Here is a 19,351-nt window from a genome sequence, read left to right on the forward strand (position 1 = left end):
AAATCACATATATTTAAATTTTTTTCATGATGAGGGCTTGTCTATTTTTCCTTTTAGTTTTCTGAACATTTATTTACATACTGTAACAAGCAATGTATGTGAATTTGACATTTTCATAGATTAGGGTTGAGTATCACAAATGCTATAAAATTCATTTTAATATTTTTATGCTGTGCTGTTCAAGTCTGCCTTCAGAATGGAGACAATAACTGGTTCTTGGATATTAATTTATTGTAGTGATCTACGGCTCTTCGAAAATTTTCAATATACATACAGTATATATGGCATTAAAATTTCCTTGGAAGTTCACAATAAAAAAAAATCTCTAGGAAATAATTAGCACAGGTTTAGGCAAGTCACAGCAGAGGATCACAGGAGCCCAATAGCTATACCCTTATGATCACATAAGATGATGCTAAGTGAAATGAACTTCATGTTACGGAAATGATTGTTATATCACTGTTGTAACTACTTTCAATGTGTAACCGTAGCTTCTATTATTGATGATCTTCTTGTAGCCCCTTCCTGTGGTGTACCTGCACTATCTCTGTATCTTATCTGAGTACATTGGAAACCGTGTATAAGAACTAGGAAACTGAAAGGGAATACCAAAATCGAGAGACACAGGGTGAAAAAGACAAACTACTACAAAAGCAATACTTGCAAAACTGTTAGGTGTAAATGAACTGAACAACTCATGAGGGGAAAGGGAAAGGGGGAGGGGGGAGGGGGGAATGAGGGAGGAGGTAACAAACTGTACAAGAAATGTATCTGATGCCTAATATATGAAACTGTAAACTCTGTGTACATCAGTTTGACAATAAAATTTTTTTTAATCTCAAAAAGAAGACAATACAAAAGGTTGAGATTTAGATGGTAATTTAGATTTGTAGTAATTTCCCATTGAATAGAAAATATTCCATTGATTTCTTTTGCCTTTAATTCTACTTTGACCACACTAAAATCTATAGTACAAAATCTCCATTTTGTTACTTTTGAATTGTCTCTACGCTTGTGTTTCAGCTGTGTCTCTTTACAAGCAAGAGATAAGTTTGCATTCTTTGCGGAGTATTTAGTCCCTTTATATTTGACACTATTACTAATACAGTTCATTTGAGTTCAAATATGGTCATTTACTATGTATAGCCTGTTTTTCCTTACAGCTCTGCATTTTTTGTGTGTATGTGCTAGGCCTGGGCACTGTCCCTGAGACTTATATTCAAGCTGAGTAATCTACCACTTGAGCAACAGCTCTACTTCTGGCTGTTATGGTGCCTAAGGCTCTTAATAGACTTTCTACCTGGGCTGACTTTGAGCCATGATTCTCAGCCCTCAGCTTCCTGAGAAGCTAGTATTACAAGCATGAGCCACTATCACATAGCTTGTTTTTCACCTTTCTCCCTCTTTCTCTCTCTCCCTTTTCTCTCTCTTTCCTTCTTTCCCTCCCTCCCTCCCTCTCTCTCTCTCTCTGTCTCTCTCTCTCTCTCTCTTTCTCTCTCACTCTCACTCTGCTTTCCTTTTGGATTATTTTTTATTACTGTATTGCCTCTTTCCCTTGTTATTTTTATATTCTTTTTTTTTTTGTAAACTCAGAGCCTTTTCCTTTCCAGGAGATATTCTTCCACTTAAATCATGTCCTCATCCCTTTCTGCTTTTGCTTTTTCAAATAAGGTCTTTTATTTATGTTCAGGGTGTCCTGAACATAAAACAGCTTAAACAGCTTAAAAGCTGTTTATTGATTGAGATAGGGGGGTCTTGTCGAATTTACCCAGGCTGCCCTAAAACTTTCCTTCCAAAGTCAAGTAGCTAGAATTCTTCCAAACACGAACAATTTTGCTAAGCCTATTTTCCAATTCATTTATACTGTTTTGGTGATGGAGTATATAGGATGACATATGACCTAATCAAATTTGTTGCAAATTAGTGTTTTTGTCCCTTTGCAGGAAATGAGAGAAGCTTGAAATATTACCTCTGTACCCTTCCTGAAGTATATGCTATTGTTGGATATTCACTTCTGTATAATTATATATAATATATAATTGTTATTATATTTCAATAATTCTTTGATAGTAATCATCATTATGATTTTATATGATCATGTGTTTTTCATTCCTTTTTACAATCCCTGAGTTTTTATATAGGATTTTCTTTGGTATACTAATGACTTTATTCAGGTAGATCATGCTGCCAGCTCTCTTTCATTGTTGGTATTTTTGAGATAGCATCTCACTTCTGTCATAGCTGAGATAAGGAGTACACCACCCTACCCAATTTTCTTCCATTTGAGACCGAGTCTTATGGATTGACCTGGAGCACTACACTCTCAATTTCAGCCTCCATGGTGGCTTAGGAAAACAAGGGGATGCCCCTGCAACCATCTATGTACTGAGAAGGAGACACAAACTTTTCTGCCTGGCTAGCCTCCAAAATAAGCCTTCCTTCCTCAGTCTCTCAAGCAGTTAAGATTATAGGCCTGAGTCACTGGCACCTGGCTGCATATTTTCTTCAAAGGATGTATTAAGTAAGTTACAGTCTTCAGGAAAATATCTTCCAAGATCCACCAAAAGTAAATTCTCAAATCATGATTTTCTGGTTTGTTTTTTTCCTTTTGTATCTTGCATTGAATTTTGCACAATAAGTTGTATCCATCAAAACGGTAGCCAAGCAAATCACCCTCTGTGTTTTAAAATGGACATTATATTTCACAAAGTTTCTGAAAGAAATAATTAAAATCTCATCAGAGAAACTATTTTATAACTGTTATTTGTCTCTAGGAATTTTACAAACACCATTTATAAGGTTGTTAATAAGTTAAACAGCTCGTAGGTGAAAGAACTGTTCATTATAGATTGCTCCTCAGCTGTATCTCCCATTTCCACTCAAAGATCTCTAAAACCAGGCTGATGGTATTTTATATCCCTATTGCTTCTCACAGTTGGCTGTCTTTTCTTGGTTAATAGTACTTTATGAGAGTTTTTCCGGTGGTAGGATATATTTGAGCACAGATAAACCTGAAGTTCATTACTAATAAATTTGAAAATGTGTTAAATCTTTAGAATTTAATTGCTAATTGATTGTAATTTACAGATAGATTAGATATACATGTATTTAAAGGAGAAATGCCACTTTGCAAATGTGCTGTTTATCTTTTTAAGATACTTTATTTTTGTAAATTGAGACTTATTTTTAGTCTTCATACATAAACTTATTCCATACTGTAAATAGTGCTGCTCTAAACATGGGTATGTAGCTACCTCGACTGTATGTTGACTTACATTCCCTTAAATACATGGCTAGTAATAGTATAGGATGATCATATGCTAGTTCTATCTTCTATTTTGATTTGGAGTTGTGTTTTTTTGTTTGTTTGTTTGTTTTGCCAGACCTGGGCTTGGACTCAGGGCCTGAGCACTGTCCCTGGCTTCTTTTTGCTCAAGGCTAGCACTCTGCCACTTGAGCCACAGCGCCACTTCTGGCCATTTTCTATATATGTGGTGCTGGGGAATCGAACCCAGGGCTTCATGTATACGAGGCAAGCACTCTTGCCACTAGGCCATATTCCCAGCCCTGGTGTGTGTGTGTGTGTGTGTGTGTGTGTGTGTGTGTGTGTGTGTGTGTGTGTGTGTGTGTGTGTGTGTGTTTTGGGGTGTTTTGGCACTAGTTCTGGGGCTTGAACTCAGGGCTGGGCACTGCCCCTACACTTTTATGCACAAGGCTAGTGCTCCAACACTTTGAGCCATAGCACGATTTCTGGCTTTTTTGTAGCTAATTGGAGATAAGAATCTCCTTCATTTTCCTGCCTAGGCTAGCTTTAAACTGTGGTCTTCAAAGCTCAGCCCTTTGAGTTATTAGGATTACAGGTATGAGCCACTGACAAAGGACATATATTTTGTTGTTTTAAAGTTATTATTTTAAAATATTTTATTATCTTTAAGTAATTGTAAAAGGAGTTGCCATTCACCAAAGCAGTTTATAAATATAGTGCACCTTGATCAATTTCAACATTCTCCCCTCCCCTCCCAGTCCACTCCTTCCCTCACTTTCCTTAATTTTTAGGTTATGTATTGAATTTTTTGCCATTTAATAAAACAATTTATGTACACAATGCACCTTGATCTGTATTATCCCTCACATACACACCCTTTTGTGCCACTCCTCTTATATCGTCTCAATTCTGTGGTATATACAATGAATTTTTGCCCGTGTTTTCCCCCTTCACCCCTTCATTTTTCTATCCCTCTTCCCCTGGTCCCCCTTCCCCTCTTGAAAGTACCAATTTTCTGGTACTGTTGGGCTTTAACGTAGTCTTTTTAAATAGTATACTATTTGTGTTCTCCATAGAGTCCCGGTACACTTCAGTTAATTCATTTTTGACCCCTTACTTAATACACAGTGTGTTTACTTACAGATTTGTAGACATATTCTAGCTACTACAAATGAGGTAAACCATGAAACCTGTATTTCTCTTGGTCTGGCTTACTGACCTTAATATAATTTTTTCCATCTTTCCATTTCCTAACAATATCATTCTTTCTGATGGATGAGTAGAGTTCCATTGTATATATGTACCACATTTTCTTGATCCATTCCTCCACTGAGGGGCATCTGGCCTGGTTCCATATCTTGATTATTGTGAGTAATTCTGCAATGAATATGATTGTACTGGTAGCTTTAGTGTGGTCTTGTTTATGCTCTGTTGGGTGAGCCTCCTTACTGATTTCCAGGGTAGCTACAGTAATTGACATTCCTACCAACAGTATAAAAAAGTCCCAATTTCCTGTTTGCTCAGATGATCATTTTCTCCACATGATTGCTTGTTTTCTCGATGATTGCTATTCTGAGTGGTTGAGATAGACGCTCAAGGATGTTTTGATTTGCAATTCCTTTGTGGCTAAGGCTGTTGAACATTTCTTTATGTATTAATTAGCTATTTGTAGTTCTTTGAAAAACTGCTTATATGCCCATTTATTTATTGAATTATTTATCCTTTTACTGTTTAATTTTTTGAATCATTTTATACATTCTAGACTTAATCCTTTATCTCAAAGGTTTTCTCTAATTGTATAGATTTTCTTCTAACTTTGGTCATTGTTTCCTTTTTAAAATTTGATACAATCACATTTTTAAATTCCTTTTCTGAGCAATGGGGCTTCTATTTAGAAAGATGTTACCTATGCCTTGATAAGCAAGATCACTTCAACTATTTTCAATCAGGGAAATAGTCCCTTAATGATGTCATTTATCACCAAAGAGGTCTGAGATCATAGCTTATTTTCCAGTTGGGTTAAGGGAAGTTATTTTGCTGCAGCCAGGATGAGTTTCAAATTCCACATAGCAGAGGGTTCTTTGAGTCCTTGCCCTTGTCCTCGGCTCTTGTTCCACTGGTTGAGGCCAAGATGTCATGTTAATCATGCACGTCTCCTCAAGCCACTGGTGAAATATTTTGACTGTCAACCCCTCTAATTCCTGTATTTTATCAAAACAAAGATGTAACAAATGAGCACATGCAAATTGTTTTTAAAGTCTATTGGTTGTAGAGCTACCATGAACATTTTGAATTGTGATTTGGTAGATGGTTCTAACTTTCCCCAGTACAGGTAGCACAGAACTGTGTTCACTATCAACTCCAAGTGAATTTTTACACATGCTTAACTGAACCCAATATTTTGCCTTGTCTTGTTTAGTTTTGTCTAGATGCTTCAAGTACATTGACTTGATTTTTTTTTTTCACAGTGAGGGTCTCAGACAGTCAGATGTTTCTGTTTCCTGTTGCATATGCTTGTGCATGAATGTTTCAATGACTAAATCATTGAATTGATCTTTTTTGGTCAAGAACAGTCAAACACCAGAAAAATTATCATTGAACTGTATGTGTACAAAATGTGAGTATATAACCTGACAATTAGTATATTCTATCCTAAAAGTTGTAAAACTAAAATACTTTTTTAAAAACTAGCATAGTACTTTTAAAACTAGTGCTATAATTATAACTACTTTTAAAAAGTACTTATAAAACTACTTTTAAAAGTAGTCATGTTAGGCCTTAGAATTGGAATGGATATAGATTTCTTTTGATTGATGTGAAATCATCTAAATGTTTTAACAAATGATAACTTATTAATTAGCTCCAATTTTTGATGTATGATTGTAAGTATACATATCACGATATATATGTATATATACACACACTGTGACCTATTCATGAATAGATGAAGTGTGTTATATTATTTAGTGATAAAAATTCTAATTTTTATGTCTCTCAAACAGCTTCAGTGAACTTTCAATATATAGATACAATTTTCCTAATTTTATTAGATTACTGATTTCCATTGGTTAGATAGTAAGTCACTGCTTTCAAGTGCCACAGCCTGATTCATTATTCGATCATTGGATATTTGGGACCTTAATATGGTCTAGACATTCAGGATATAGAAGTAAAGCAGACAAGGTTCCTATCACCATGAAGCTGGTATTCTAGTAAAAGAATATTGACAGCACATAAACTAGTAGATGTAGCAGTTTATTTCAGGTTTTGATAAATCTTTGAGGAAAATAAGGCAGGGTAACAAAAAGAATGGTAAGTCCCTGTGGAAGCACAGTTTTCAAATGATCACTCTGCCCTCTATGAGGAGGGTGGCTGGTGGAAGTAGCTTGTGGTTATTGCAAGCCAGATGGGAAATGAGGGTGGCATAGTTATGACTGAAGCTGTGAAAAGAAGCAGCGGATGGTGTTCAGATGTGGGTATTTGACAGGATAGCAGATGAGGCTAGATGGAATGTGAAAAATAGACAGCAACACATAGCCCTTGTGTCCCCAGATTCCCATGCCAGGCTCCTGAGCTCATATCCTGAATATTCAACCCTAATATCTTTGTCATCTTGGACATGTAATTTCTTTCCATTTTCTGCAATTGTAAAACTAAAGGAGGTGATATTAATAATGTCAACCTTACAGGTTTGTTTTAAGAATTGTGTATGTGTGGGTGTATGTGTGTGTACATGTGTGCACACTCAGCTTTAGAAATGTGTTCAGGAGTTAATACTGCTTATTGTGTACAAATCAGCTCCATATAAAACAAATTCATGAGTGATTGATAAATTCTGGATTTGGAACTTGTTTCACTCAGTGGTTCCATTCATGGAGGTATAGAAGATTGAAGGAGGATAAGGCTGTGAATAGAGGGATGCAGCTAAGAGTTGTGATTAAGATACACTAAGCTGAAGATGCCTGTTAATGAACCAGATTTAGAAGTCTGGAGTTCAGAAGGAAGATCAGAACTGAACTTGAATTTGTTGGTGCAGGTGCTATTTAAAGCCTGGCTGCAGCATGAGCTCACCTAGGAAGACAATATAAAGAGGAAGAGGGTAGAGGGCAAAGGCCTCTCCATTACAGCAAGGTCAGAGAGGGGGAGGAGCCAGGAAATGATTCCAGTGCACACACATCTGGCTTTCACATCATACTGCCTATAGCACTGGAGCCCAGCCAGAGTTCATGCTTTAGAAGGCTCTGCAGACATGAAAGCTTCTTTATACATTGCTAGGAGTGAGGGGCTGTGGCTTCCGGCCTGGACCCTGATGACAGGAATTTTCCATTTATACTTGAGAGTAGCACAAAGAAACTGTGGAATAAGTCTGCTGTTCCATGTGAACCCTAAGAAATTTTTAGTGCAGCCATGGTTACAGTGGGCCCCAAATGCTAGCTCCTTTGCTTTAATTATGTCATTGTGATTGTCTTCTCTCTTTTTGACAGTATGAGATATCTTCAATTTTGCACAGTTGTTTTCGTTCAGAGTTCCAGGACTGAAGAATGGTTCCATAGATACCATTTTATTCATGAGAGTTTGATTTCCAGTGAGTCATCAAACGTTGAGCTAGCCTATGAATGAGGCTAGGAAAGCAAAGTGCTAATGATAGATACACCCTAAAAAACAGAAGCAACAAGGTTGCTGAGATTTTTTTTCTCCAGATTTTTTTATTTAAGATTCAGGAATACATTTTCTTCTCATTTTATTTAGACTTAGCCAAACAAATATAAAGAGTTACCTTATTCTCAACGATCTCTTTATAAAGTACTCAATATTGGTGGAAACCACAGATACATGAATCACAGAAAATATCACTGGAGTTGGGGTGGGGGAGGAGTTGGGAATGTGGCTTAGCGGCCCAGTGCTTGCCTAGCATGCATAAAACCCTAGGTTTGACTCCTCGCACCACATACATAGAAAAAGCCAGAAGTGGCACTGTGGCTCAAGAGGTAGAGGTGCTAGTCTTGAGAAAATTAGAAGAAGAAGAAGGAGAAGGAGAAGGAGAAGGAGAAGAAGCCAGGAACAGTGGTTAGGCCCTGAGGCCCAAGCCCTAGGAAGAAAGAAAGAAAGAAAGAAAGAAAGAAAGAAAGAAAGAAAGAAAGAAAGAAAGAAAGAAAGAAAGAAAGAAAGAAAGAAAGAAAGAAAGAAAGAAAGAAAGAAAGAAAGAAAGAAAGAAAATAAATTAAAATATTACTGGGAAAGGGCAGGACACTGGAAATCTAGACTTGATGTTGTCTGTCACCCATGAGTCTGTGACTTATTTTCCTATTTTTTAACAGCTGTACCAATCCTTTGTAGTTATCAGAGGATGTTTGTATGTAAGACATGTATATGTTTGCATTTGAATGCATGTGTGTAATCAAATATAACACTGTCTGGATGTGAGGGCGATCTGGCTGTGACGTGTCACCCGATTGGTCGCCAGGGATGATTCGGCTGATCTGGCTGGTTAGGCGGGTGTCCCCTTCCTCTCTCACTGCTCATGCGCGCGTCCCTCCCGAAGCTGCGGTCAAAGAGGACGACCATCCCCGATAGAGGAGGATGAGTCTTAGGTCAAGGGTACACGAGTAGCTGCACTCCCCTGCTAGAACCTCCAAACAAGCTCTCAAATATAACACTGTAGGTGGCAGAAAGAACTAAGTAAGTGTATTAACTGTAACTATATTAATTAATAAATTAATACTAATTAACTATATGAATACTCATTATATCATTGTTGTTGCCTCAGCGCCTCATATCATCTCTCTTTTTTAATGAATAATACTTAGGAAACTGAATGGAACAATGATAACAGAAATGATATTTCCAAGAAAACAACTGATTCAAGCAAACCAGAAGTTTAATGCATAATAACATTATATTTAGATCACCTAGTTTCTCATTAGCTCTTCCAGTTTTCCCCAACAGATGCATCTGTGAGCTGTTGAAAATGATGTAATTCCAGCTCACTTAGGGGCTTTGGGGCTCACAGAGAACAGATTGCTGTCTTACATAGTTGCAACCAGTAGCCTCCTGATCATTTGTCTTAAGAAAGCAATCTAGAATTTCACAGCAAATGGTTGTTTACAATGTTAGCATTGCTCCCTGTGCTAAGCCAGGGTGAATTCCTGGTTAAAGCTGTTATCATTTTATCAATAACTTCCCGACATGGTTCATACAGTTGTTGAGCAGAATCCTCCACATTACACGGAACTGGGTTGTCCTTGTGAGCATAATTGTTATTTCCCATAAGGTACTGCAAAGCAAAAGTCATACTGAAAAATTATGTATACATATGTATGTATATGTAATTCAAGTTTGTATGGTTTCTCCAAGAAATGCTAGGTGTCAAATGCATATCTTCAAGTAAGAACTGTCACCTAGTTATTATGGTGGTACTCAGCTGCAATCTCAGTGACTTGGAAGGTGGACATAGGAGGATTGTAAATTCCAGGTCAGCCTGGCCAAAGATAGCAAGACCCTATCTTAAGAGTGAAAGCAAGAACTTGAAGGGATAAGATGTAAGCTAAAGTGGTACAGTGCTTGTCTTGTAAATCCAAGGATCTAGGTTCAAGCCCCAATCCCACCCCCAAAAAGTTTCCTCTTTGTTCTGTTTGATTAATTATTTTTGTTGCAAAATTGGATAGAAGGAAACCTGGAATTGTGGCTTCTCCGTACATAACAAATGCTCCTTCTCTTTGAAGTGTTTGTTAGATACAATCAGGAGTATGTAGACACATTAAGTCCGCTATGGTAGACTCACTTTTCTCATTATTGAATGAACTTTTCAATTACTTTATATGCAATACAAAATATTGAGAAATAGTACCTGCTTTAATACTATGCATTCACACACTAGTACTGAGTGAATGTGCCTTATTTCTCATCTCCCCATATCTAAACCTTTCACTCCAACTCTGATTCTGAGAACCACATAATCAGTAGAGGAAATTATCTTCGAGATGATTTTGTGTTTAAATGTTTTTGTTGCAAAGAAAGGGCTCCATATAACATTTTGTGTATCCTGGTATATTGTCTAACAAGCTAGTGTTTTGATCTTTCTATTTCAATTAATTTTCTATAATTGATTAATTCCTTTTTACAAGTATAAAAAAATTAACTGTGGCCCAGGCACTGAATTACTCCTTCAAGTGAAAGTTCATTATCATCATGCTTTCATTGAGGCTGGGGGCTCAAGCTGAGAGAAAAACTGATTTAGTGACCTATATAAGTGACAATTACTATTTATCTTTCTTTACTCTTCATAACAAACTTCTAGATTTCCCCTGTCAGAAAACACATCTGGGTCTGAGGGCATGGTTTATGTGGTAGAGTACTTGCTTAGCACATCTGAGGCCCTGAGTTCAATCCCCAGGATTGAAGAAGGAACAGAGAAGAGGAGTATAGCACAGCAGAGCAAGAGAGGCAAGGCAAGTGGTCCCTATGAGCTGAACATGGAAATGCACACCTAGCACTTGGGAAGTTGAGACAGGTGGAGGAGTTTAAGGTCAGCATGAACTACATAACAAGATCCTGTCAGAAGGGGCTTCATGTAATACTTACCAATACACACACACACACACACACACACACACACACAGTGCTTTGACCAAATTTACCCCATCTGTATTACTGTGTGTGTATGCAAATGTGCGTGTGTGTGTTTGTGTCTGTGTGTGCATGTATGCACTCCAATCATGAGACTTAAACTCAGGGCATGGGCATTATCCCTGAACTTGCTTAAGGCTAACACTCTACCACTTGAGCCACAGGCCACACAGCTCTGCTTCTGTCATTTCAGTGTTTAATTAGAGATAAGAGTCTCACAGATTTTCGGCCCAAGCTTTTTCTTTTGGGTGGTGTTCCTTGTGTTATTTTCGTGTATGTGTGTGTGTATGTGTGTGTGTGTGTGTGTGTATAACATCTTCTTTAATATTTATGAGGGAGTTATTTAGAAATGATTATTTAAAATTTCTAAATTATGAGAAGTAGATTGCTTTCTTTTTACTACCAATTTCCAATTTTAACTCGTATTCAGTGCATATTTTTCTATATAGTTTTGTAAAACAGCCTATGGCTAAATTTTATTCTTAATTCAATCATACAATGCCTTTTAGCTGCTGCTTTTTAGCTGCTTATGAGTATATGTATGTAATAATGTGTGTGTGTGTGTGTGTGCGCAGAGAGAGAAAAAGATTTGTATTTGTCTTTTTTCTTCACTTTTTTACATTTTCTGCTTTTTGCGTGATGGATGAATGTTTCAATTAATTTTCTCCCTTCTGGCTTGGATATTGAGCATTTCCTCCTATGGTCTTATGATTTTAGCATATCACTGTGGAATTAAGATAAATAAGTTTACATGTATTCTGTATTCTCTCCAGAATAATAAGAACTTATTTAAGTCATCTTAAAGTGAGACTGTGTCCATGCTTACCAGTATGGAATTACTGTCCTTATCTCATCTCTACTGTTTTTTAAACCAAAGCTATTATCTCTGAAGAATTTTTAGCAATGCTTATGTAAATGTATCTTGTGTTTTCAAATTTGCTTAACATTGCTCTTGACACTTCATTTTTTTCCTTTTTAGGTTCCCATTCAAACTTAGAGACTTTGCAAATGGTAAATACAATCCAAGTTTAGACTGAAAATGTTCTATTTAACCCTCAACCTTGAATGATAATTTAGCATTTGACAGAATTCAGTAAGTTCCAGTCATTTATTTTCTCCCAAAGCTTTGAAAATGATATTCACTTGCCATTTTATCTCTCTTGTTGCTGACAAAAATCCTGTGCAGCTAACTGACATGACTTCGTGGCAATATTTCCTTTCTGCTTTTCTCTGAGAAAGTTCAGGTCTTCTCTAAATCAGCTCCAAGACAAAGTCTAAATAGCAAAGGCCCCTGAGGGGAAGTGCCTGTGGAGGTTGAAGGAACAGGGAGGAGGAGGTAGAACCAACAGCCACAGATCACAGTGCAGATTTTCTGACATCATGAAAGGGGAAGGAAAAGAAAGAGGTTTGGTGCAGGGAAAGGCTTAGCTGCTGCCCAAGAACCACAAGTCAACACATGGGGTCTCAGAGGGACAAATACCTGACAGGAGAGTTTGTCACAGGACAAGAAGGCCCACAGTGTATTCCTCCATCGTGCCCTGGGCTCCATGAACACACTAGGGTTCCCATGGCTGGTGTCCGTTGCCTACCTGCACATTTTGCAGCACCTGTATTAAGGGGTCAGCTGAGAGTTCATGGAAATATCTAGATTTATGTGTGTTTATCCTGCTTTATACTCTAATACTTTATCTCTCCTAATCCCTGTGTCTCCTATGTTATACTTCATTAATACTGGTGAGATTTTACCCATTCTTTCTTTAAAAAAATTTTATTTCTTACCTACTGTCACTTTCCTGAATTTGTTTTTGTAATTAATTAATTTATTGTCAAAGTGATGTACAGGGCTGGGGATATGGCCTAGTGGCAAGAGTGCTTGCCTTGTATACATGAGGCCCTGGGTTCAATTCCTCAGCACCACATATACAGAAACGGCTGTGGGTCAAGTGGCAGAGTGCTAGCCTTGAGCAAAAAGAAGCCAGGGACAGTGCTCAGGCCCTGAGTCCAAGCCCCAGGACTGGCCAAAAAAAAGTGATGTACATAAGGCAGTGAGCACATTTTTTTAATCAAACTTGTTATCTCCTACCTCCCCAGTGCCCTCCCCCGACCACACTGAGTTGTACAGTTGATTTACTTCATATTGTCTTATAAGTATTGCAGTTGCACTGGTTCACCTTTTACCCTTTGTCTCTCCATTTTGATGTTTCCCTTTCCTAGTTCCGATAAACATATATAAAATAACTAGGGTACCAAAAATCAGTTACACTGACATCAGGGGTAAAACACTAGGGAAGAAAGACAAAAGAAAAATGCATAATTTCACAGGGTACATTGACAATAACAAAAACAATGATAAGCCACTTATTTCCATAACTTTGGAGTTCATTTCACTTTGCATCATCTTATGTGTTCATATGTACATGGCTATTGCACTATTGTGATCTTCTAGGACTGTTCTAGATTTGTACTAATTATTTCCTGTGAGGGAAACCATAGAGTCTATGTTTCTTTGGGTCTGGCTCACTTCACTTAATATGATTTTTTTTTCTAAGTCTTTCCATTTCCTTAGGAATGGGGCAATGTGATTCTCTCTGATGGAAGCATAGAGTTCCATTGTGTATATGTACCACAATTTCTTGATCCATTCATCTACTTAGGAACATCTGGGCTGGTTCCATATTTTAGCAATGGTAAATTGTGCTGTGATGAACATAGCTGTGCTGGTGGCTTTAGTGTGGTCTTGCTTGTAATCCTTTGGGTAGATGCCCAAAAGCAGTGTTGCTGGGTCATAGGGGAACACTATGTTTAGCCTTTTGAGAAACCTCCACACTGCTTTCTAGAGTAGTTGAACAAGTGTATACTTCTACCAACAGTGTAGTAAGGTTCCCTTTTGGCCACATCCCCGCTAGCATCTGTTGTTATTAGTTCTCTTGATAATGGCCATTCTTACTGGGATAAGGTAGAATCTCAGTTTTGTTTTGATTTGCATTTCTTTTATGGCCTGTGATGTAGAGCACTTCTTCATGTGTCTCTTGGCCCTTCTCATTTCCTTGTCAGAGAAGTCTCTTTTTAGGTCTTTAGCCTGTTTGTTGAGGGGGCCATTGGTTCTTTGATGATTTGTTTGGGGGGAACTTATTTTTTTAGTTCTAGGTATATTTTACATATGAGGCCCTTGTCTGTTGTATGGCCAGTGAAGATCTCCCAATCTGAGGACTGCTATTTATTTTGTAAGCTCTGCAGTTTGATGCAATCCCATTTGTCTAACCTTTCTTTGATTTGTTGCATTTCTGGGCTTTTATTAAAGAAGTTTCATCCTGTGCCAAGGAGCCCAAGTGTGTCTCCTATTCCTTCTTGTAGTGTTTTCAGGGTATCTGCTTTTACTTCAAGGTCTTTGATCCAATTAGAATTGATTCTGGTACATGATGATATCAAAGGATCTAGCTTTAGTATGTTACAGGTGTTGAACCAGTACCATTTGTTGAAAAGGCTGTCTTTCTTCCATCTTATTTTTTAGCTCCTTTATCAAAGATTAAGTAGCCATAGTTCTATGGGTTCATTTCTGGGTCTTCAGATCTATTTCATTGGTCCTCAGGCCTGTTTTTGTCCCACTAACAAGCTGTTTTTATTACTATTGCTTTGTAACAGAGTTTGAAGTTTAGTATTGATATTCCTCCAGCACTGTTCTTCCTGCTAAGGATTTTTTTTGTTCTTCAGGGTTTATTATTGCACCATATGAATTTCTGGATTGCTTCACCTATTTTATTTAAAAAAATGGTGTTGGGATATTGATGGGTATTGCATTGAATTTGTAGGTCACCTTTGGCAGCATTGCCATTTTCATGATGTTAATCCTTCCATTCTAGGAGCATGGAAGGTTTGTCCATTCTCTGCTTTAATTTCCTTTTTCAGTTTTTTAACATTTTCATCGTAGAGGTCTTTCACTTCTATAGTTAAGGTTATTCCTAAGTATTTTATGTTTTTTTGAGGCTAGTGCAAAAGGAGTTGCTTTCCTAATTTCAGCCTCGCTGTTCACATTGTTGGCATACACAAAAGCTATTGATTTTTTGAGGATTTATTTTGTACTCTGCTACTTTGCCAAAGTTTTGGATCAGCTCAAGTAACTTGGGAGTAGAGTCTATGGGGTACTTTAAATACAGGATCATGTCATCTGCACAGACAGCGAGTTTTAATTCATCTTTCCCTATTTGAATCACCTTTATATCTGCCTCTTGCCTTATTGCTCTTGCTAGGAATTCTAGTACTATGTTGAAGAGGAGTGGAGAAAGCAGACATCCTTGTCTCGCTCCTGATTTTAAAGGAAATGGCATTAACTTTTCTCCATTAAGTATAATGCAAGCTGTAGGTTTGCCATATATCTTTTATTATATTCCGGAATGTTCCCTGGATTCCTAGTTTCTCCGAAGTTTTCATCATAAATGGGTGTTGGATTTTGTCAAATGCTTTCTCTCTCTGCATCTACTTTTCTGAATTTTGATTACAGTTTATGTCCACTAGTCACATTCCAGCAAACATTTTAGCCTGCTTCTTATTTTTTATCTTATGTCATCGTAAAAATTTTGCATGGATTTCTCTTCCTGTTCAAAACTCTTTTGAGCTATATATCTAAAATATTTTTATCTGTACTTGAGTTTTCATTTTCTATCACTATATATCTCACTTCTGGAAGACATATTTGTTTTTCAAAAATATTCAACTGATGCCTATTTCAGAGTACCATTGTTTTTTTAAATTTATATTCATTATCTTTAAATAGTTACACAAAAGGGTTTCCATTCAACATGTCAGTCAATTTTTGTGTGGAATGCATCTTGTGCATTGGCATGAAAATTGATGTCCACCTTGTATACATAAATTGAGTACCATTCATACTATACAATTTTAATCCTCTCATTTATCCCCAGCACTTTTTAGCATGCTTATTTTGAATGGTTTTTTCCCTTTGGTGGAAGCGGAGATGGAGGTTGATCCTGGAGCTTGAACTCAGGGCCTGGGCTCTGTTCCTGAACATTTTGGCTCAAGACTAGCACTCTACCACTTGAGCCACAAAGCTCCACTTCTGGTTTTTGGTGGTTAATTAGAAATAAGAGTTTCACAGACCTTCCTGCCCAAACTAGCTTTAAATCACAATCCTCAGATCTCAGCTTCCTGAGTGGTAAGATTACAGGTGTGAGCCTCCAGCATCTGGCTATATTTTATGGATTCTTTCAAATTGTTCTGTTTATTTATGTTTTCATTCTCCTGTATGCTGACTAGGTGAATTTGTTTGCTTTGATATTATTTTTTAATTATTTACTTAATATTAAACAGAAGTTTTTTTTTGTCTCTTAGCTATTTCATACTTGCTTCCAAATAGTGTCTCAAACATTTTGTCTTTCTAATACCAATTTACACATTAATTTTTCACATTTAGATTTCAATGCTATTCAGACACCAAGCTTGGTCTTGGTTTTTAATTTCTCAATTAAGGTATTTGTTTGGTGGAATACGCTTTTTTTATTCCCCTATTTCTATGTTAGAGTAAAATAAATTGGTTTGTCACTTCCTTATAATGATGAGCCAAGCACTGTTACTTCTGCAGCCCTGAACTGTGATAGTACAAGGCTCTTGCATCTTGTTTTCTTCACTTGGGCCTTGAGTAGATATAAACACCCTGATCTTGTGCCTGAGGTCCCAGAAGTCATTAGCTTCTTCCTTAGTTTTGGTTTCCTCAGAAGTAGATTCTGAAGAGAACTCAGAATAGTCTCCTTGGTATGTGCATAGAACTCCACTGGTTCAGAGAGGATGAAAGGAGAAAGGAGACTAGTATAATGTAATTTCCAGTCATTGATCTAAGTAGATGAGTGAAATAGGAAGTCAGGTAATAGTACCTGGTTGTGTATTAACTTACCCAGGGGCTTAAAGGAGCTTATCTTCTTTTCTAGGGAGTCTTGGAGGGAGGGTTGTGAAAGTGATGACATCTTTTATGGCACATTTTCAGCATGCCAGATGCAAACCAGAACAGGCTTCTAGAATTCTCAGGAAGGAAAATCCCAAGAGAAGCGGATCTTGGCAGTTGAATGTCAGCAAAACCCAAAAAGCCCAAAGATGTAGGCCAAGAAATCACATCCTCAGGTGCCATGCCCTGTTACTTAAGTTCTCTCATGTCTGTGATGCTTAGATTTTAGTTCGCTCTTTGATTTGACACTTAGAAAATTGCTTTGTTTTGCGTTTCACAGGGTTTACATTTTTTTACATATTTTACTAGTCCTTGAAAAAAAAAGTATGTATTTAGTTACAAAGAGGCCTACTAAGACAATTTTTCACATTGCTGGAAACTAAATTCTGAGGTGTTTTAATAGTTATAAAATAAAGTTGTAGTTAGGTGTAATGGCACAAGTTTGCAATCCTAGTTGCTCTGGAGGTGAAGACAGGAGGATCATGTTCAAGGGCAGCTGAGACATTAGTGAGACCTCGTCACACAACAAAACATAAGCATACGAACTGGATTTTTTTTTTCTCAAAGTGGCTTAGCATGCCAAAGACCTTAAGTTCAATCCCCAATAAGATCATACTAAATAAATACACTACACAACTTTTAATACTTTCTGTACATGTGATTTTACTCCATTCTTTTTGTTTTTCCAAGATAGTATAAATACTTGTTTCTAGGATATCACTATTACAAAAAAAAAAATGCAGTAAACCTTATTTTGTCTGTAATATTGTATAGTTAGTTATACTAGTATGTCTCTACTAAACATCAATATCCTAACATTTTTGACCCATGTATAAAAAATTACTAGTATTAGAATGAATGAGTCAAAGTTTTTATGACATTGAAATTTCAACAGGGGCTGGGAATATGGCCTAGTGGCAAGAGTGCTTGCCTTGTATACATGAAGCCCTAGGTTCGATTCCTCAGTACCATATATTTAGAAAATGGCCAAGAGTGGCGCTGTGGTTCAAGTGGCAGAGTGCTAGCCATGAGCAAAAAGAAGCCAGGGACAGTGCTCAGGCCCTGAGTCCAAGCCCCAAGACTGGCAAAAAAAAAAAAAAAAGAAAAGAAAAAAAAAGAAATTTTAACAGATCTAACTGAATTATTTTTTGTTATATTTTATTCTTACCTACCACATGGAGAATATATTTTACTCTACTCTCACCAAAAATCAATCTGATGATTATTTGATGATCTTATTGAATCAAAATTGATAGATGACTTAATTTGTTTTACTTTAATCATCAGGGACAATAAGCTATTTTATATATTTCGGATTATTTTATATGCACTTTTCTGATTTTTGCTCATATTTTTATTAACTTGTTTTTAAAATTTGAATCCTAAAGACTTCTGAACACTAGCCCATAGTCATGTATTTTAAGTGTGTCTTTTGAAGTTTATATATATATATATCATCTTTTGAATTAGTTTATTGTGTTTTATTGCCCATGTAAAATCTGATATAACAAGATTCATCCAGTTTTTGGTTTTGTGGTTTCTCATTTTCATATCATGTATTCAAAGACCCTACCATAATTAGAAATTATAGAAATAATTTAAGCAGTTATTAAATGCTTACTATGAGTTGGGCATGTCATAGCATTCAGGGTAAGGAACAAAGATGAATAAGAAACTCTATTGCTCCAAAGATATCGTATTAAATATAAAATATTTTGTTCTGTGGAAGGAATGAGGTAAATAGACTTTTTCTACTCCACAAATAAACAGAGAACAGATAACAATTTTCCAAACTTAGGTGTCATTTTTTTAAAGAAAAACTTAAACTAGTCAAAACATCAACAAGTATAGTAAATAATAATATTTAGAAATAATCAGCAAGAAACCCAGGCCTAGAATTCAAGGTCTGTTTACACAGTGATACTGTAAGACTGCCACTTCTTTATTAGCTGAAGCAAATTCTGTAGGACTCAGAAAGATATTTTTAATGTACTTTTTTCAAGTGGTTATCCAATACTCAACTCACCTACATTTTTCTTTACTAACATTTTTAAATACTAAGTATAATTATCAGATTTTGCTAAATATTGATATAAGAGCAATAATGTTGGAAATATAATCTCTCACATCAAGAAAATATAGTTGGAGAAGAAAAAATACCTTGAAGACAGAAAACAAATGCAAGACAGAACTTTGGTGTGTGTACACACTAGCAGAGGTTAGGAAAAGGAAACTTCCAGTCCTCGTGACAATCAATAGAATGTCTTCTAACCCAATGTAGAGATTCCTTAAGTTACAATCTTGTAGCTTATCTTGGCATTTGCTGACATGAGGATTGCTTAAACATTGAAAAACTACAAATACAAATTACATTTCATAGATATAAAATTTTGTAAATATAAGCATATATATGCTGAGAAGTTAAAGAAAAAGAGCAACCCCACCTCTTGTTGATTTCTTTTTAATCTTCATGAGCAGGTTAGGAAGGCAGCTGCTCTACCAAAATC

The 19,351-nt window shown here is 36.6% G+C and overlaps 1 protein-coding gene and 1 long non-coding RNA gene across 2 annotated transcripts in view; one reads left to right on the top strand and one right to left on the bottom strand.

Annotated features, from left to right (window-relative positions):
- Pde7b (phosphodiesterase 7B) overlaps nt 1-19,351 on the top strand; it is a 295,006-nt gene that overhangs the window by 11,348 nt on the left and 264,307 nt on the right. The window lies entirely within an intron of this gene.
- The window catches only part of LOC125357316, a 30,972-nt gene that overhangs the window by 10,629 nt on the left and 992 nt on the right, over nt 1-19,351 (bottom strand). Inside the window, exons 2-3 of the long non-coding RNA XR_007212116.1 lie at nt 10,877-10,886; nt 8,241-8,245 (exon numbers count right to left, since the gene is read on the bottom strand). This is a non-coding gene — a long non-coding RNA (uncharacterized LOC125357316). The remainder of the gene's footprint in view (nt 1-8,240; nt 8,246-10,876; nt 10,887-19,351) is intronic.

Source organism: Perognathus longimembris, chromosome 9 (assembly GCF_023159225.1).
Source record: "Perognathus longimembris pacificus isolate PPM17 chromosome 9, ASM2315922v1, whole genome shotgun sequence".
Taxonomy (NCBI): domain Eukaryota; kingdom Metazoa; phylum Chordata; class Mammalia; order Rodentia; family Heteromyidae; genus Perognathus; species Perognathus longimembris.